This window comes from Manis javanica, chromosome 15 (assembly GCF_040802235.1).
Source record: "Manis javanica isolate MJ-LG chromosome 15, MJ_LKY, whole genome shotgun sequence".
Lineage (NCBI taxonomy): Eukaryota > Metazoa > Chordata > Mammalia > Pholidota > Manidae > Manis > Manis javanica.
This window is the reverse complement of record NC_133170.1, coordinates 21,922,567-21,940,999: the sequence shown is the minus strand read 5'-3', so window position 1 is coordinate 21,940,999 and position 18,433 is coordinate 21,922,567. Positions and strand designations below refer to the sequence as shown.

The window sequence follows — 18,433 nt, the reverse complement described above, 5'->3', positions numbered from 1 at the left end:
TAAAATTTGGATTTATAAAGTTGATGAAAAATCTAGATTTCAAAGAAGAAAATGAAAGAGTATATTTGATGGGAGATACTGGTTTTAATTATGTCATAGGATATGTATTCATGTACATTAATCAGAAACAATATTGTTTTACAAACACAACACAAAAGGTAGAAGTCAATTTGGAAGACACGTTTGAGTGTCCTGGAATAAAGCATGGTGTTTTTTCTCAACTTTCTACCACTAGATGGAGCCCTTGAGGTAGTAGCGTTTCAAGAGATGGAACTTTCAGGATTCAGATTTGAAATGGAATTTTTCTGAAAAATCCGTGGGAATCAAGGTTAGCATTAGGCTTAGGATTAAAGTTAGTTATTGACTACAATATGCCAGATAAATACTTTTTATGTGTAATCTTATATAATTCTCACAAAAATGTTATAAGTAGTTACTATTATTTCTTTTACAGACAATGAGGATGGGTTTAGAAAGATTAACTGGTTTGCCCAAGTTCACAACTAAAAAGTGATGAAGACAGATTTTTCAAGCCACATCTGACTTCAGAGAACAAAATTAACACCTCTGCTCTATTCCTTAGACCCAAAGGAAAGTTTTCTTTTTTAGGTGTATTCTTTCAAACATTTTCCTAGTGTCCATTACCATCTTTATTTTTGTAATTTTTCATAGACAATTGATAAAATAGCAATTTCTATCTTTAGAAACTCTGTTCGGAGTCCCAGTATGTGAGATAAGCATGTCTTTGGAGAGCATTTAGTTCAACTTTTCAGTTAATGCCCAAGATCAGGGAGAGTAAGTAGAGGAACCGAATAGTGAGTTCACAGAAATCACTGGATTTCATGTTTTATGTTGGTGTAAGATAACAGCTTAAAAAAAAAATCCCTGATTTCCTTTCATGGAGGCCAGTTTGTCTTAAATTCCCTTCCAACACGCTGTTGGAGGTGCTATTCCCCCACCAAATGACTCTCTGGACCCTCCCCACAACTTCCAACTCTCCACTTCCAACATTTTTGCTAAGGGAATTTCATGTCAGAAACCTTATCTTCACTTTTCACCAAATTTCTGTGAGCTAAATTAACTCTAAATTAGATACAGTAAATGAACGTGGGTGTCTCCTTTATAGACTTGCCCTGGCAGTAAGTAGCGATTTCTTTTGCTCTCCTGACAAACCAGGAAGTTCTTCCTAAATCCTCCCCCAAAGTTGTTCCTGTATCATCAATTACATTTGTATTTTCTTAATCTTTCATTATTTGTCATTCTCATCACAGTTAAGGAAGACAGCAGAAGCCGTATTATCAAGTGACCGTTTTAATAACATAGGAATACAATGAAATCAGTGATAAATCATACAGAGGAAGTGTTCTGCTGGAAGCAACCCACCAGGTAAGACTGGAGGCCCGTCCTGTGTAGCAGCAATACTAGTATTGTTCTTTACGAACTATGCAAGTGGTGAGAACCCCCAGGTTTCTCTGAAAGAAGGGAGAGGATAACTCCTACTTAAAGATGCTTTCCTTCTTCCTTTTAGCTATCCTGCTGACTTTGAACACAGCACAGCAAAAAGCTCAAGACCAAGAGCGTCAAGTCTGTTATGATGACAGGTATGGCAAAGTGGTGATGGGCGGGCATGTTAGCAACTAGAATGTCTGTCTTCAGTCATCTTTTGCTTCCTTTTTTCCTCGAATAAACAGGGAACAAGAGGTGGCAGAATTAGATTAACATAGCAACAAAAGAGCAACTCACCAGGAACAATTCACTCGGCAGATAATTTGTTGTATCATGATTTCATTTCACAGGTGTTCTTTAGGTCTAATGATCTTTCTATCAGTCACTTAGGATGTCAATCGTCCTAATCACTAGTCCAGATTAACAACCAGTAGAGATGAATATTTCTAAAGTTTCTCTTATCCCCTCCCAAGAGTTGTGCCCCGTTACTCTAGTTATATGGTGTTGAAATTTTAAGGAGCCATTTGGTTTATTTTAATAGTATTTCTAATAGGTAATTAAATTAATCAAAAGACCATTTCTTACTGATATACTTGTCCTTCCTTGTGGTCAATAAAAATAAGCTCTTACAATCTTATATAATTAATTTGGTCAAAGAGTTGTTTTTAAAATAAAAATTTTAAAATATGGTATTCTTCAATCTATTAACTTGAAATTAACGATGTGTCCAAAAGATATGTGATGTGGCTTGTTGTCCTCGAGAAGCAGACAATCTCCATGGGAGAGTAAGGCTTGAATACACTTAGTACGATGTTATATATAAGAAGTACTTAATTCAACATTTAACTACCATACTATATGATATAAATAAGTGATACACATCTTTCTGGGCCTGGAGTACTAAGATAATTATTAAGTTGTTAGAATAAAATAAAAAATTATTGAAAAGGGTCAGATGAAATGAGCGAAAAGGGAGACTACTTGATGGAACAACCCTTCCATAAGAAGGTCTGCAGCCATTCAGTGCATGTGCTACCAGAATGAATATGCAAATAATAGCACTTGAAAGAAGATAGATAGTAACTATTGTAGTGTATTATGTAAACTTCTCTGTCCTTATGAATCCCATTATTTTAAAGTCATCCACTTTTTAACACAGAAACAGTATAGCTATTGTTTATCCTACTTTACAACTTAAACTCAGCTGTCATTACAAAGTTTTCAACTAAATTTTAAAAGTGTATATTTAAGTGTTGTAAGTCATTTTTTGATTCTTATTACTTCACCTCCTATTCCTTTTTGTAGGAATTGTGTTGTCTACTTGGCCTTATATTTTGTTTTCATGTTAAGCATCACTCAAAGCAAAACTTAAAATAGGAAGCTGTAAGGACAAAATAAAAGGGCCCTGAAGATTGTTGCAATTGGTTTCTGGGAATACAATAATGTACAAAGCAGATACTATATACAAAGCAGATACTATAGAAGCTGCACTCACAGAGACCACAGTGTGGCATCCTAGCTTCATGCATAACATAATAAAACTCCATCTAGAAGCACAATCCCGATGCAATACAAACTGCCTCAAAATTATTGTAGGTTCTTCCCTCCAAGGAAGTCATCATGAGAAAACAAGGTTGCACATTATGTTTAGTTGTATAAATTGGATTTCCCCTGGCTCGTATCTAGTTATATCCTTCCCTTGGCTACTGCCTTTTGCCCCTAGCCAAACTTTCCCTTATCTAGAAAGAACACCTAATCCTAGGCATGTATCAGCTCTCTCTTTAACTGCCAAACAAATATCCTTCATTTGCAGAATCCGCTTTGTAATTACTCATCAACAGATAGCATTCTGATTTCCAGAACCATCTATCTAAATTAGCTTTCAGTGAGCCACAGACTGAGTCAGTATTTGACACTTTTGTTCATCCTCTCGGGAACTCCTATCTGTTCTGGTTTGGTTACATTATTCTCTTTTAACTTTGTTCTTGCTGTTAGTTTGTTTCTATTTAATGTTTTTCTAGTTCTTCCTCGGCCTCTCCTTCATATGGTTGCATCCTACAGAGTTTTAGAACCAAAGGTCCATCAGCTAGTGACTAGTCTTGAAAGGAAAGGAGCGACACACAGCAGCAATTCACCGGAGAATTCTGCTTTATTAGGGAAAGGTGCTGGGTTATATAGGAAGGGGCATGAATTGATTGAAGTGTCACTTCTACGGGGCTGGTGGCTGTTGGCTAGGTGCTGGGATTGGGAGGGGGGCGAGAGGTGATTGGGCTTCAGGTGGCGCCAGCGGGAACCGAGGACCCCCCCCCAAGAGAAGCCGGAAGTTTGCTATCTTACTGGTGGGGGCCCTTCAAGTCTTATGTACAGAAGCCTAGAGGATGTATTTTATCAATCCTTTACTTCAAGTTTAGGGGACAGGGGACATAATCTAATCAATACTGATTTCATAAGAAAATGGGGTTTGGGGAGTGAATATCTCTTCCCCAGGTTCCCTCCAAGGTTTATGGTTTTCATCCCTGAGGCTCAGAGCATGAGATGCAGGGGCAGAGAGTCCCCGAATCCTCTTTCTCAGGCCCAGCCTCAGCCGCTGTCTTTTTATTGCTTCACCCAGCCTCCTCTTGTCTCTTGTGTGTGATCTCTGTGAGGGCCTGGACTGTCATTTTCTGCTTTTTCAGATTCTGCTGTTGTATGCGGCGGGGGGGAAGCGGGGGTGGAGGTGAGGAGGGATCGTACAAGAGAGGTGGGGAAGGAAGACAACTGGAGGCGCTGTATTGCTTTAGGTCAGATGCTTTAGAAGCCAAGCCTGCAACAGGAATGTTTTCAAAATATTTACTGAGAACTTCTCCTGGGGCTGGGGTGGGTGAGGGAAGCAGGGCAGGCAGGGAATAAAGCTAAGCAGGAATGTGGTCTCACATGGAGACCAGCTTAGTCTGACCCCACAGAGAAAGCTCTGGAGTCAGTCTTGCACCCCAGAGGGCCAGCCTTTTGCACCCCCGTCTGCGAGTTGCCGCTGAAGGAGACTGCTTGGAGGAGGGGGCAGCCGGTACTTAAGAGTGGGGGCTCGCCCTGGTCAGTGGAGGGGATCAGGACAGAGCTCCCGCAGCATTCACCGCCCGTTGCCTTCAGACAGAGGGTCTGAGAGTAATCATACTTTTTCACTACAAAATTTAGCCTTTGTTAATATTCTCGGGCTAGTCAAGTATCCATCTTTGTCCCGGTACTGAGTCACATTAAACAGGCTCCTTTCAAGGATGGAAAACAAAAAGCAACTCTACATGGGAGCAACCTGGCAAATGTCACCTTAACCACGTGGCCAAATTCACATCCTCAGACAAAGACGTGTTACCATGCACCCACCCATCCACCCCCGCCCCATATGATGTAAGCAGAGGGGCACTTCACCCCTGTAGTGTTCTTTCCAAATACTCACACTCTAGTCAAGCCAAAGAAAGCATCAGACAAACAAAAACTGAGGGGCATTCTATGAAATACCTGCCCTGTACTCTCTGAAACAGCCAGATCATGAACGACAAGGAGACACGGAGGAAATCCCACGGATTAGAGTTTAGCAGGTGACAGCTCCGTGTAGTTCTCCCTCTTGTCTTGGACTCTGGAACAGGACGTGAACGTTAGTGGAGAATTCTTCTGATTAGTGGAGCAATCTAGAAAAATCAGGGTAAAGTCTGCATTTAAGGTAAGAGTATGATGCCAATGTTAATTTCTGAGTTTTGCATAACTGTTTTGTTATGCAAGATGTAAACACAGAAGCTAAGTGAAGAGTGTGCAGGCATGCTCTGTACTATCTTTGCAACTATTCTGAAATCTAAATTTATTCCAAAATTAAAAGCTTTCTAAAACCCTATTCTATTTTCTTTTCAGAGGTATGACATTGGGACTCTGATGAAGAAAAATCTGCCATATTATACAGTATGAAAACATGGATGAAATAATATTCCTTATGGACAATGAAAAATCAGCAATGTAATAAGAATCATAACTTTTGTGCTATATATTCAGTGAATTACTAGAATTGAGATGGGTGAAAAAAAATCTTGCAATATGTACGTACAATGCTTTCATAAAATAGCATTGTAAACTACTCCCAAACTTTAAAATCCTCCAAGACTATTACTCTCCCTGTCAAAGGTAAATAAAGGTTATAAGGGAAAATGGAAAGTGAGCTTTGATTTAAAACTTGGTTGATTCTATAATTCTATTTTTCTTTCTTTCTCCGTTAGAAAGTCAATTCCTACTACCAAATAAGTTTTATTTAATTTTTAATTTTCTGTATTTTTTTTCTTTGGTCCTGCGTTCCTGTTCTAAGGCATAATGATCAAAAGGGAATACCCTTTTCATATGCTGAATTTTGTTTGACATTAGAAAGTGTCAAAATACATAGAATCATTGTGACAGTTTAGCATGCCTCCTGGAAGTCATTAACTATTGACGATCTTTACTTCCTCTTAGTCCTGGTGAAAGTTTGATCAATGTTTCTTGAATGGCAGTAAATGTGAATAGACAAGATGTCAGTATGCAAATACTTCAGAAAACAACTCCTTTGTAGATGAAACTCCAGGATGAAAGAATCAGTCTCGGGTTTGCAAAGAACTTTTAGGGATCTCCTTTCCTAATTTAATTATTCTCTTTAACAATTCTATTATATGTATATAATTTACTAATTTATCCTTTTTAATATTTATCTTACCCACTTCATGAAGGAAAGGACTTTTGCTTTTTTCTGTTCACTGCTGTAATGCCTGTGCTAACAACTCTGGCACATTCAGTAAGCACTCAATAAATGTTAATAAACAACTGAACGAATGAACTAAATGCACCTGCATTTGTTGATCATCCACAGTTTAGATTTCCTGTACCATACTTCAAATAAGCCCACAGCTGAACAGTCCTGGTGATTTAAAAAAATGTATACACGTACAAAAGTATTTTGTTAATCCTATGTAGAACTGCAGTAAGGTTCTATTAACACAAGTTAAAACATCTTTCCTATTGTGTGAGTAATCTCTTGTCTCCAATTTATTTCAAGTATGTATTCCAAATATACACATATATTCTAAATACTCTGAACATACATTTTCCAAATATATGTATAGATATCCATACATATGTCATATATCATATATCAAATACATATAAAGTATTACAGTAACCAGGTTGGAGCTGGTCTAACAGCCAGTTTATAATTATGTATGAACTTAAATATACTTGTGTAGTGCTATACAGTATTTCGAAGACATGATTTAAGGAAATGAGCTAACAGAAGAGCATAATTAAGGAGACCATGGACTTATCTTTGATTAAATTCCTTGCAGAAGTACACAGAAGGTAAAAAAGTCTTACAGTCCCTCTTTTCTTTTATGATGAAAAGCCCGGTATGGGTTCTGGTACCCAATCTTTTGAGGCAAGCCAACACCGACAGTCAAACCATTTTGACCCCATGCTGGCAAATTCCACTCTAAGCGACTATCTAATCTTTCCATAGATTGTTCTGAGGATCCTTGTACAAAAGAGTGACTGAAAAGGTGTTATGAAAAGCTGCCGTAGCTCCAGGTCTGGCCTGAGGTGCACACACCCTCTCACCGCAACTTTGTCATTTTCTGTCCATGTGCACCACCTAAGGCGTAAGTAAGTATCCGGCAGATGACCCTGTCATCAGTTCTTTAACCCTCCCATCTTAAAATACCGTCCATGTTTTTTGTTTTGTATTCTTCTAAGCCAGACTTGGATTTTGTATCCCATTACAATTAAAATATAGAATTTATAGTTAGAATGGTCTAGAATTTGGACCACATTTTCCACGATGTATAAAAAGCATACCGTCTCAGACATTCTATGTACACTCTACCTGATTTCACTCATTCATTCATTCAAGTAACATTTATTGAAAGCCCACAATATGCCAGGCACTGAGAATACAGTCATGGACAGGGCAGATACAACTGATGCAGTTGATGATTTGAGCAATGTTCTTTATCTTTTACTACATAACCAGGATGTTTGTGTTCTCCTTAATGTTCTCTACAGTTCCTCTTCTTTTTCTAAGGCAGCAAAAATCAACTCTTGGCTGATTGTTTCCTTCTCTGTTTTTTCCCCTCTAGATATTGGGTGGAGAAATAAACATATCATTTAAAATAATAATAATAATGACAAGAAGAAGAAGAAGGTATCATCGAACTTTCTAAAAATGACTCATCTCTACAAAAATATTACCCATTCAAGTGTTCTTAAAATCCACAGGTAATTAATTCACAACAACATGGATGGAGCTAGAGGGTATTATGCTCAGTGAAATAAGCCAGGCCGAGAAAGACAAGTACCAAATGATTTCACTCATATGTGGAGTATAAGAACAAAAGAAAACTGAAGGAACAAAACAGCAGCATAAGCACAGAACCCAAGAATGGACTAATAGTTACCAAAGGGAAAGGGACTGGGGAGGACAGGTGGGAAGGGAGGGATAAGGGTGGGAAAAAAAAAAGGGGGCATTACGATTAACATGTATAGTGTGGGGGGGCACAGGGAGGGCTGTGCAACACAGAGAAGACAAGTAGTGATTTTACAGCATCTTACTATGTTGATGGACAGTGACTGTGAACAGGGAAGTGGGGGGGACTTGGTGAAGGGGGGAGCCTAGCAAATAATGTCCTTCATGTAATTGTAGATTAATGATACCAAAATAAAATTTTAAAAAAATCCACAGGTAATTAAATGCTCAGTGTCATCTATATTTGAGCCCTGTGTCCAATTTGTGGTTTTAATTATTTTTCAGTTCTAAGGGTACTGGGAGTAACTGGATTGCAAAGCATGTGGTTTCTGCTGTCCAGATGGATATCCTTTGGACCAGTAAGGCATCCTCGAAGTTTCTGTAGAATATGAAAACTATGAAGTGTAGGGACATTTTCAGAAAAAACATATCTCGATTATAATGCCTGTAGATTATTCTGAAAGTTCACAGGCTGTCCAGGTTCTTTGTTTCTGTTTTGCCTTGTGATGTACTCGGTGTTATTGTCAACTGTCATCTTATATTGATCTAATCTTTCTGTGTTTGCTTTGGGAGATAGACGGAAGAAACCTGAGACCCACTGGCATTTATTAATTTGCTTGGGTCAAAGCACATAATAGATTTGTGAGATCCATGACAGTCATCACTTATGATGTCAACTTTGGTGTGATCAACTTCCCAATTGTATAATCTGAAATTAATTAATTTAAGAAATATTGCACCTATTTTGCACAGGCATGCTCTGTAATATGGCATGACAAAAGGAATTCAGAGAATAAAGATCTCTGGTATAAGCTATAGCTGACTCTTCTGACAAATATTCTCATCTGTTTTATATTTCACCCAATGGAGGAAAGAATGAACTCTAGAAAGATGCAAATGAAATGGCAAATAAATACCTGTTTCTCATATGCTTTTTCAAGGAAAACTTCTTTCAATTCTAAAATGCTCTGTGGTTAGTAGGAGAGTTATAAGTATTTCCTAGATAAGAAAACAGAAGAAAAAAGAAAAAGAAAATTGTGTTTACAGAACATTAGTGGCCACAGTTTCATATAGCCCTGCATTGTGCTATGTATGCACAAGACTTGTATCCAATGTACTTTTGCAGAGTGGCAATTTTGATTGTGCTGAACTGAGTCCATGAGGAAAGAGATCCTTGTGTTCCTATAGCACTGAAGTGAAAGTTGAGTTTCCAATGGAGGCTAACCCTGCTTCTAGGCTCCAGTTGGCCCTGGTCATGGTGGCCCTTAGACACCTTGAATTCTTTTTGAGTGTGTGAGCAACATTGTGGTTACTAGATTCCCCCCATTATCAAGTGTCCACAGCATACCCCATTACAGTCATTGTCCATCAGCGTAGTGAGATGTTACGGAGTCACTACTTGTCTTCTCTGTGCTATACTGCCTTCCCTGTGCCCCCACACACATTATGTGTGCTAATGGTAATGCCCCATTTTCCCCTTCTCCCTCCCTTCCCACCCACCTTCCCCAGTCCCTTTCCCTTTGGTAACTGTTGGTCCATTCTTGGGTTCTGTGAGTCTGCTGCTCTTTAGTTCCTTCAGTGTTTTCTTTGTTCTTATGCCCTACAGATGAGTGAAATCAATGGATACTTGTCTTTCTCTGCCTGGCTTATTTCACTGAGCATAATACCCTCTAGCTCCATCCATGTTGTTGCAAATGGTAGGATTTGTGTTCTTCTTATGGCTGAATAATATTCCACTGTGTATATGTACTACCTCTTCTTTATCCATTTATCTACTGATGGACACTTAGGTTGCATCCATATCTTGGCTATTATAATAGTGCTGTAATAAACATAGGGGTGCATATGTCTTTTTGAAACTGGGATCCTGAATTCTTAGGGTAAATTCTTAGGAGTGGAATTCCTGGGTCAAATGGTATTTCTATTTTTAGTTTTTTGAGGAACCTCCATACTGCTTTCCACAATGGTTGAACTAATTTACATTCCCACCAGCAGTGTAGGAGGGTTCCCCTTTCTCTGCATCCTTGCCAGCATTTGTTGTTCCTAGTCTTTCCTATGTTGGCCATCCTAACTGGTGTGTGGTGATATCTCATTGCGGTTTTAATTTGCATTTCCCTGATAATTAGCCATGTGGAGCATCTTTTCATGTGCCTGTTGGCCATCTGAATTTCTTCTTTGGAGAAATGTCTGTTCATATCCTCCGCCCATTTTTTAATTGGGTTATTTGCTTTTTGGGTGTTGAGGTGTGTGAGTTCTTATATATTTTGGATGTTAACCCCTTGTCAGCTATATAATTTACAAATATATTCTCCCATACTGTAGGATGCCTTTTTGTTCTGCTGATGGTGTCCTTTGCTGTACAGAAGCTTTTTAGCATGATGTAGTCCCATTTGCTCATTGATACCTTGAATTTTGAGGGGCAGATTGATAATAATGCCAGGTGAAAGTTTAAATTAGTTTATTTATCAATTTAAAACATGAAAAAAAATCGTATTTATTTTGAATACGACAAATAATACATCAATTCATTCTCAGTGTAAAAATATTTTTAAAAATCGCTGATAAAGTAAAAATGCCTCTGATTTACCCAGAAGGAACTGCCGTAATCTATTTGATTTATCACCTACACAGGCCCTTTTTGTGTGTGCAATCATTTTTATGAACACTTGTAAATATATAGTGTTTTGTATACTTATTTGGACACACAGTGTATATCAAAGTTTATGTATCGCTTTACACCTTCAATTTCTCAAGTCCCAGTATGTTTTGGAGACAATCCCATGTTGATTTATACAGAACTGCGTCGTTTTTTAAGACTGCTATTTAGGATTTCACCTTATGGACAAATGATGATGAATTCTAACATACCTCTACTGGAAGCCACACACATTGCTGTAATATTTTCCTGCCACAAATAAGTTTAGTGAATATCATTGCATATACCTGTTTTACTTTTATTTAGGAAGGGTAAGGCCACCAGCTCAGGAGATGATTGCTATTGAAAGATAGTTTGTTATTCTCACAGATCCCAAGAGAAGGAGGCACGCCTCATTATGGGTGGCCACACGCAGAAGCATAGAGTGGGTTAAGAGGGGGTCGGGGTGGGGCTGTGGGTAAGATCCTTTACTGTGGCTTAAGCAAGAAAGAGTGGGTGTTGCAGGGTAAGCAGCTTTAGGATTGGCTATTTTAAATAATTTTAAGGGGCTTTGGGGCATAGGAATTGTCCCTGATACTGTGGGACCTGACTTTAGGCTTGATTAGGGCAGGTGGATAGGGGTACTGAGTGTGAGAGCCCAATAAAGGTGTTGATGGGGTGTGGAGTCTGGATTGGTTTGCATTTGAAAAGCACACTCACAAGGCAAGCTGTTTACTTTCTTGAGGAATTTGCATCCTGGGAAGGGCAGTCCATCTGGGGCCAGCAAGTTCCCAGAATTTGAGCACCAGTACTCAGAAAATAAAAGACGCGTACTATTGAAATACCCTTCGCATTGTCTCCCTGTGCAAGTTTCTAAAGAACAGCGCAAAAGAAAACACAGTAAAGTTTTTCTATGTTGATCATATTAAAGAAATACCTAATAATGACTTTGAAATTTTATGCATAAGATTAAGTTAGCAAAGGAATTAGATAATCTCCATATTTGAAAACAGGATTGAATCTAAAGAGTGAATAAAGTAGGACCTTCCTCCCCAAACAAGGAGATGAAATGTAATCTCTAAAGTGCTGGAGATTAATGTGTTTTGAGATTTCTAACATTCTTATCAATCAGCCAGGGAAGAGGGTCAGACAGAAACCAAGTCCATATAGGCAAGGGAGCAGATTCATTTTAGCCAACTGGGTAAACTTGTATTTCCAGATGCATGGTATTCAAAGAGTAGATGGTTTTAGATGTTAAGTCACTGACTGAATCCACTGGAATGACTTTAAAATATGTAATATCTCCTTTCTCTCCGTGGTGCTTGAAGAGCCCCCACCAGTAAGATGGCAAACTTCCGGCTTCTCTTCGGGGGGGTCCTCGGTTCCGGCCGGCGCCACCTGAAGCCCAATCACCTCTCACCCCCCTCCCAATCCCAGCACCTAGCTAACAGCCACCAGCCCCGTAGAAGTGACACCTCAATCAATTCATGCCCCTTCCTATATAACCCAGCACCTTTCCCTAATAAAGTGGAACTCTCCGGTGAATTGCTGCTATGTGTCAGACGGGACACCCCAACTGGGCCCCGTCTTGCCCCCAGCACCAGCAGCAGCTTGCCCTCGTCCTCTTTTTCCGGCGCTGGCTCATCACACTCACCACTCCTCTCTGGCCTTTAGGTAAGTTTTCCCCCTGGAGTGGGCCACTCTTCCCCGAGCTATCGCAGTGCCATTGACCGTGATCATCCGGCAAGGCCCTGATGCTCGGGGATGAGGAGGGAACTCTCCCCGCCTCAGGCCTTCACGGCTGCGGCGGACCCTCAGGCCCCTCCTCCAACAGCCATAAATCCCTGCCTCAGGCCTTCACAGCTGCGGCAGGCCGTCAGGCACCCCCTCCAACAGCCATAAACGAGGTGACTCCTTTGCGGCTGAGAACGCTCCCTTTCCCTGCCCCCTCCTCCTTCTGCTCCATCCGCTGAAATCTGTTCTGTCTGCCGAAAACTCCTAGCGCTAGGTACCTCGTGACTGTGGCACTCTGCCTTCTTAGGGAAGTCTGGGTGACGACCCACACTTCCTAAGAAATTCCGACTCGTATACGAGTTTCCGCAGACCACCAAGGATCATCGGGGACGCCCTTTGTCTCCTTGCTGTCTGCTTCCAGTCCGAGGATCTCCGTTCATCTTCCCGTTTGTCTCCTTCTCTGTCCTTTAGCCATGGGAGCCTCCTCATCCCTCCCTGAAAGTTCACCTCTTGAATGCCTGCTTAAGCATCTGGCTACCCTCTCCCTGACGCCTGATATAAAACCAAAACTTCCCCATAAATATTGCTCCCAAGATTGGCTGACATACCCCCTAGACAATAACAACCAATGGCCCGCAGGGGGAACTCTTGATCCTAACATCACTCGCAATCTCTTTAACTACTGCCAGCGCCTGAAAAAATGGAAGGAGATTCCCTATATCGAAGCTTTCCGCCTCCTCCTCTCCCCTCCCCCTCCCAAGTTCTCCTAGCCTGCAAGCCGCCGCCCCCGCAGGAGCCTCCCCGTTCACTCCCTTCCCCTTCTTCTCCTACAACAGCCCTTCTCCCTTCCTTCCCCAACATCTCCTCCCCCATCTCACCTCCTCTGCCTTAGTCCCCCGCAGATTAAGCCTGAGCCTTTCAGCCCCCCCTTTAACTTGGTCCTGGGGGCCTCCTCCATCTTTGCCCTCATCACCTATTTCTCCCCTGTTAGGGACCGCCTTTGTCTTCTCACATGTTTGTAGGGAGAATGGGAAAGCACCTTCCCCCATGTCTGAACGCAGCATGAGAAAACACAAGCTAGAGAACAACCGGTGCAGTCCTTGGAAGTTATCTGTCCACAAAAACATATCTTGTCCTCGAAGATGAGCCAAGACTCTTCACTCTGAAAATAGGGAGACCTTGAAGATGTGTAGAAACACCGCCCCTGCTTCTAGCTATGCCCTTCCCCCACTTGCCGATGTGGCAGGAATGGAGAACAAAGAACATTCTGTTTACGCATTCCATAAGCAATTGACTAGAGCCCTGCTGTAGCTCAGTTAGTAGAGCATGGGACTCTTAACCTCAGAGTCATGAGTTTAAGCCCAACTAAAGCAGCAGAGGCAAGCAGCTGGGCTGCAGGCTGGCAACATGTGGATCTGATTCTATCTTTCTTTATTTTCTTTGCCCCCCTTCCACACTTCAGGACCTGCTTGAATAGGCACAGCTAGACCACGTCACTCCCCCACAGACTGAGCCAGAACCCTTCAGTCTCCCTCAGACTTGGTCCCGAGAGCCTCCCAAAATTATCGCCCCCCTCTGGGAGGTAGCAGGATCCAAAAGCATTTAGGAGATTTAGCCCAACTAGAGAAACGCCTAAGTTCCTTTTCCACTGATCCCACGACATACATCAGGGAGTTTCAATGGACCCTCCAGTCTTACAGCCTCATGCATCATGACATTTTCATGCTCCTGGCCAATACTCTCCTCCCTGAAGAGCGTAGACGAGTTTGGGACTTCGCCCAAACGCATGCTACCGAAACCCACAGGACTGACCCCACCTATCCCCCTGGCCCCACTGCTGTCCCCGAACAAGACCCACACTGGAATTATAACACCGCTGTAGGTCTCCGCTCTAGAGATATTTTTGCCTCCTGCTTAATAGCAGGTCTGAAAAAGGCAGCTCGTAAAGTAGTCAATTTTCAAAAGCTCCAAGACATAATTCAAAAGAGAGACGAAACCCCCTCTGAGTTCTCAGACAGACTCACTCAAGCCCTATTACAGTATACCAGCCTAGACCCAGAAACACCTGAAGGAAAACATGTCCTTATGACATACTTCCTAGCTCAAAGCTACCCCGACATTAAAGCTAAACTCAAAAAGTTAGAACAGGGCCCCGCTACCCCACAGACTGAGATCCTAACAGTGGCCTTTAAAGTCTTCCATAAGCGGGAGGAGGAGAAAGAACTCCGTAAACAAAAGGCTGATCAGGCCAATTTCCAAATGTTGGCTCAGCTGAAAAAACCACAACCTGGGTGCCCCTCTACAAACAAGCCCCCTCCCCAGGATCTTGTTTCAAGTGCGGAAAAGAGGGACATTGGTCAAGGGCGTGCTCCTCCCCCAGATCTCCTACCACCCCATGCCCCAGATGCCACAAATAGGGCCACTGGGGGTCTGATTGCCCAAGCACCCGAAGGGGAGGCTGGACGAACAACCCCCATCCTAAGCCCGCCATAGTGGGGCTGGCAGAAGAAGATTGACAGGGCCCGGGGGCTTCTCGCCCGACCATTTTCATCACCAAACAGGAGCCCAGGGTTACTTTAACAGTAGATGGTCGCCCCATCTCCTTCCTCCGAGATACAGGAGCCACCTTCTCAGTCTTGCGAGAATACTGGGGCCCTACCATGCCAACCATTACTCCTATAGTCGGGGTAAGAGGTAAACAGATTTTCCCATTAAACCCCCCCCTTTTTATGCACAATCCAAGACAATCCCATACCTTTCTCCCACTCCTTCCTGGTTATGCCCCAGTGTCCCATCCCTTTACTAGGACAGGACATCCTTTCTCTCCTCCACGTTTCCATAACTATATCCACTCCCACAGCCCCCAGTACTCCCTTTCTGATGGCCCTCATAGCCGACGACCCCCCTCTACCCAATGAAAGCTCCAGTTCCGCCCTCATACACCCTGTAAATCCCAAAGTTTGGGACATTACAAGCCCCTCCATGGCCCAATGTCCCCCTGCCTCTATCAAATTACGTGACCCCTCTCAGTATATCTGTCAGGCCCAATACCCCCTAACCACTTCAGCCCTCATAGGCCTCCAACCCATCATTCAAGATCTCTTAAACAAAAATTACCTCAGACCCACTCACTCCCCATTTAATAACCCCATATTAGCTGTTAAAAAAACCAATGAATCTTTCCGCCTTGTCCAAGACCTTTGCCTCATCAGCATAGCCGTTGTCCCTATCCATCCCTTAGTTCCAAATCCATACAGCCTTTTATCGCAGATCCCTGCCTCAGCATCCCACTTCTCAGTTCTAGATCTCAAGGACCCATTTTTCTATCCCTCTAGACCCCTGCTCCCAAGATTTTTTTCATCTTCACCTGGACGGAACCAAACACAAGACATACTGAACAACTCACTTGGACAGTTTTGCCACAAAGCTTCTGAGATAGTCCCCATATTTTTAGACAGGTCTTAGCTCAGGACCTCAAACAATTTCATCATGATCACTCCAAGTCCACCTTATTATAATACATAGACAATCTTCTACTCTGCAGTCTCTCGTGGGAACAGTCTCAACTTGACACTGCCTCCCTACTTAACCTTCTAGCTTCCAGAAGTTACGGAGTATCCCCCGTCAAAGCTCAAATCTCTTCTCCTCCTGTCACTTACCTCAGATTCCTTCTATCTCAACAAAGAAAATCCATTACGTTAGACAGAAAATGGCTCCTCTCTGACCTGCCCATTCCCAAAACCAAGACAGAAATCCTTTCCTTTCTAGGCCCTTTCTAGGCCTGGCTAGATATTTTAGAACATAGATCCCTAACTTCTCCCTGCTCCCTGTTGGCAAGACCCCTATACGACCTCAGCAAGAGCCCCCCTAAAAAACCATTATCCTCCTCACCCCGACACTCCTTCATTAAGCTCCGTCAAGCCCTTGTGGAAGCCCCAGCTCTCCATCTTCCTGATTTGTTGAAGGCCTTCTCATTATACATTCATGAGAGGTCCAGTCAAGCTCTAGGAGTCCTAAGCCAATATTATGGCCCATCCTTTGCCCCAGTAGCTTATCTCTCCAAGAAATTAGACCCCACAGTTCGGGGATGGGCCCCCTGCATACGAGCATTAGCCGCTAGACAGCTCTTGCAGAAGGCAGCTCATAAACTGACATTCAGGGTGCCCCTTACCATTCTGTCCCCACATTACCTAAAAGATCTCTTAACCTACAAAAGTTCACAGACTCTCCCTCCCTCCAGACTCCTGACCTAACTGTCCTCTTTCCTCCAAAATCCCATTCACCCCCTTTGCCATCCATACCCAAATCATGACTTTTTCCTCCCTTACTGCTCTCTCGCTTTTTTTCCTCATTCCTATTGTCTCCCCCACCACCCCAGCCTCCTTTGTATGGCGATTCAAAGTCAGAGAGACTTACACACAGCATCAAACAAAAGTTACTGCCCTCATTGCCACACCAGACTGCCCTCTGAAAAGCTGCTCTGAGCCTTTATACCTCCACTTTCCTCCCTCCACTGAAGTGTTCACTAGCAGCTACCCTTATTCTCCCTACCTATGCTTCCTCTATGACCAAAAACAAGCCTATTGCAGGCGATGGCCAGATACCTACAGGAGATGTCCCTACTAGTCTTGCGCCATTCACTACATGGGTAACTTCCAGTACCCACAGTATTACTCCTCCAACCGTTTCATGAAATATCCCAACGGCTCATTCTCCTTATCAATCCCAGATCCCTGGGACTCTCGATGGGCCGCCAGAGTCACAGCCTCAGTTTACTACGGGGGGTCCTCAACCCCCCACGGTACCCTTCATATCTCTCGAAAGTATGTTCCCTCTCATTCCCAGATCTCTCAAGTTGCATCAGATAGCAGACATTCTGAAAAAGTCATTATCAAAACTCTTGACGGCGCCTCTTCATCTTCTTATCCCCGCCCCTCTTCTCATTTCTCCTACTCTTCCTTACAGCTCATTCAGGACACCACCATCTTTCTCAACCACACCCTTAACACCGCCAACTGTTTCTTGTGTGCATCACTACAGTGCCCACTGCTGGCCGCCGTGCCCCTTAATATTTCCAACTACTCCTTCCATGCAGAAAGACAACCCCTCTGCCCTCTGGCAGGCATACCCCTATGGGAACCAGAATACGCAGATAATCTCACCATCCACCACTGTGTAGGCCCAACTCCACCCCCCTCCAGCGCACTTCACTGCCTCTCTATCTACACCCCTACCTCTGGCTCTAAGACTTTTACGCAACCGGGACACCTCTTTTGGTGTAATGGCAGTCTTTTCAACTCACTGCCTCTCAGCTCCGATACACCCTGCATTCTCGTCACCCTAATCCCACAGCTTACACTTTACAGCATGGCAGAATTTCTTGAGCTCCAACCTCCCTTGCCCTCGCGCACAACAAGAGCTGCTTTCCTTCCCATCATGGTCGGTATCTCTTTGATCACCTCAGCCATTGGGGCACAGTTTTTGGGAGAAGCCTTAGGTCACTCTCTATGTGCAGTTAGAGATCTCAACGCCAAACTTGAGGGAGCCCTGACATCCACTGCCAATTCCCTAGCCTCTCTCCAAAGACAGGTCACTTCGCTAGCTAAAGTCACCCTTCAGAACCGGCGGACCCTAGATCTGCTTACAGTCAAGAAGGGCGGCACCTGCGTCTTCCTCCGGGAAGAGTGCTGCTATTACATCAACGAATCCGGCATTGTAGAAACTGACATCACCAAACTCACCGACCTTGCCTCCAGTCTCCACTCTGCTTCCAATTCCAACCCATTCTCATCAATACTAACAAATCCCCTCCTCACCTGGCTCTGGCCCATCGCAGGCCCCATAATAATCATTCTTCTCGCCTGTCTCTTCTTACCCTGTATAATAAAGTTCATCAAATGCCAAGTCGGAAAAATCTCTAATCAAGCTTTCAACCAGCTTTTACTCAGGAACTACCAGCTTCTGGCCACAGAAGATCCCTCACCCTCACGTAACCTCCTCGCCACACACTGAGATGGACCCCTCTCTCCACTGGAAACTGTTCCTGGAAACAATGGCTGCAGACGCCTGGCTCCTGACACCCATATCCTCTTGGCACCATTGGAATCAACAGGTCC

The 18,433-nt window shown here is 42.9% G+C and overlaps 1 long non-coding RNA gene across 5 annotated transcripts in view; it reads left to right on the top strand.

Moving 5' to 3' along the window:
* Positions 1–10,931, top strand: part of LOC108384855 (uncharacterized) — a 47,743-nt gene extending 36,812 nt beyond the window's left edge. The window contains exons 3-9 of one of the 5 annotated variants that reach the window (XR_012125907.1): positions 236–328; positions 1,272–1,386; positions 1,529–1,601; positions 4,962–5,122; positions 5,326–5,427; positions 6,947–7,089; positions 7,563–10,931. This is a non-coding gene — a long non-coding RNA (uncharacterized lncRNA). Of the gene's footprint in view, positions 1–235; positions 329–1,271; positions 1,387–1,528; positions 1,602–4,961; positions 5,123–5,325; positions 5,593–6,946; positions 7,090–7,562 lie in introns of all 5 variants that reach the window. The other 4 variants (XR_012125905.1, XR_012125903.1, XR_012125904.1 and 1 more) reach the window with 4 other exon arrangements.
* Positions 10,932–18,433: the final 7,502 nt, after the last annotated feature.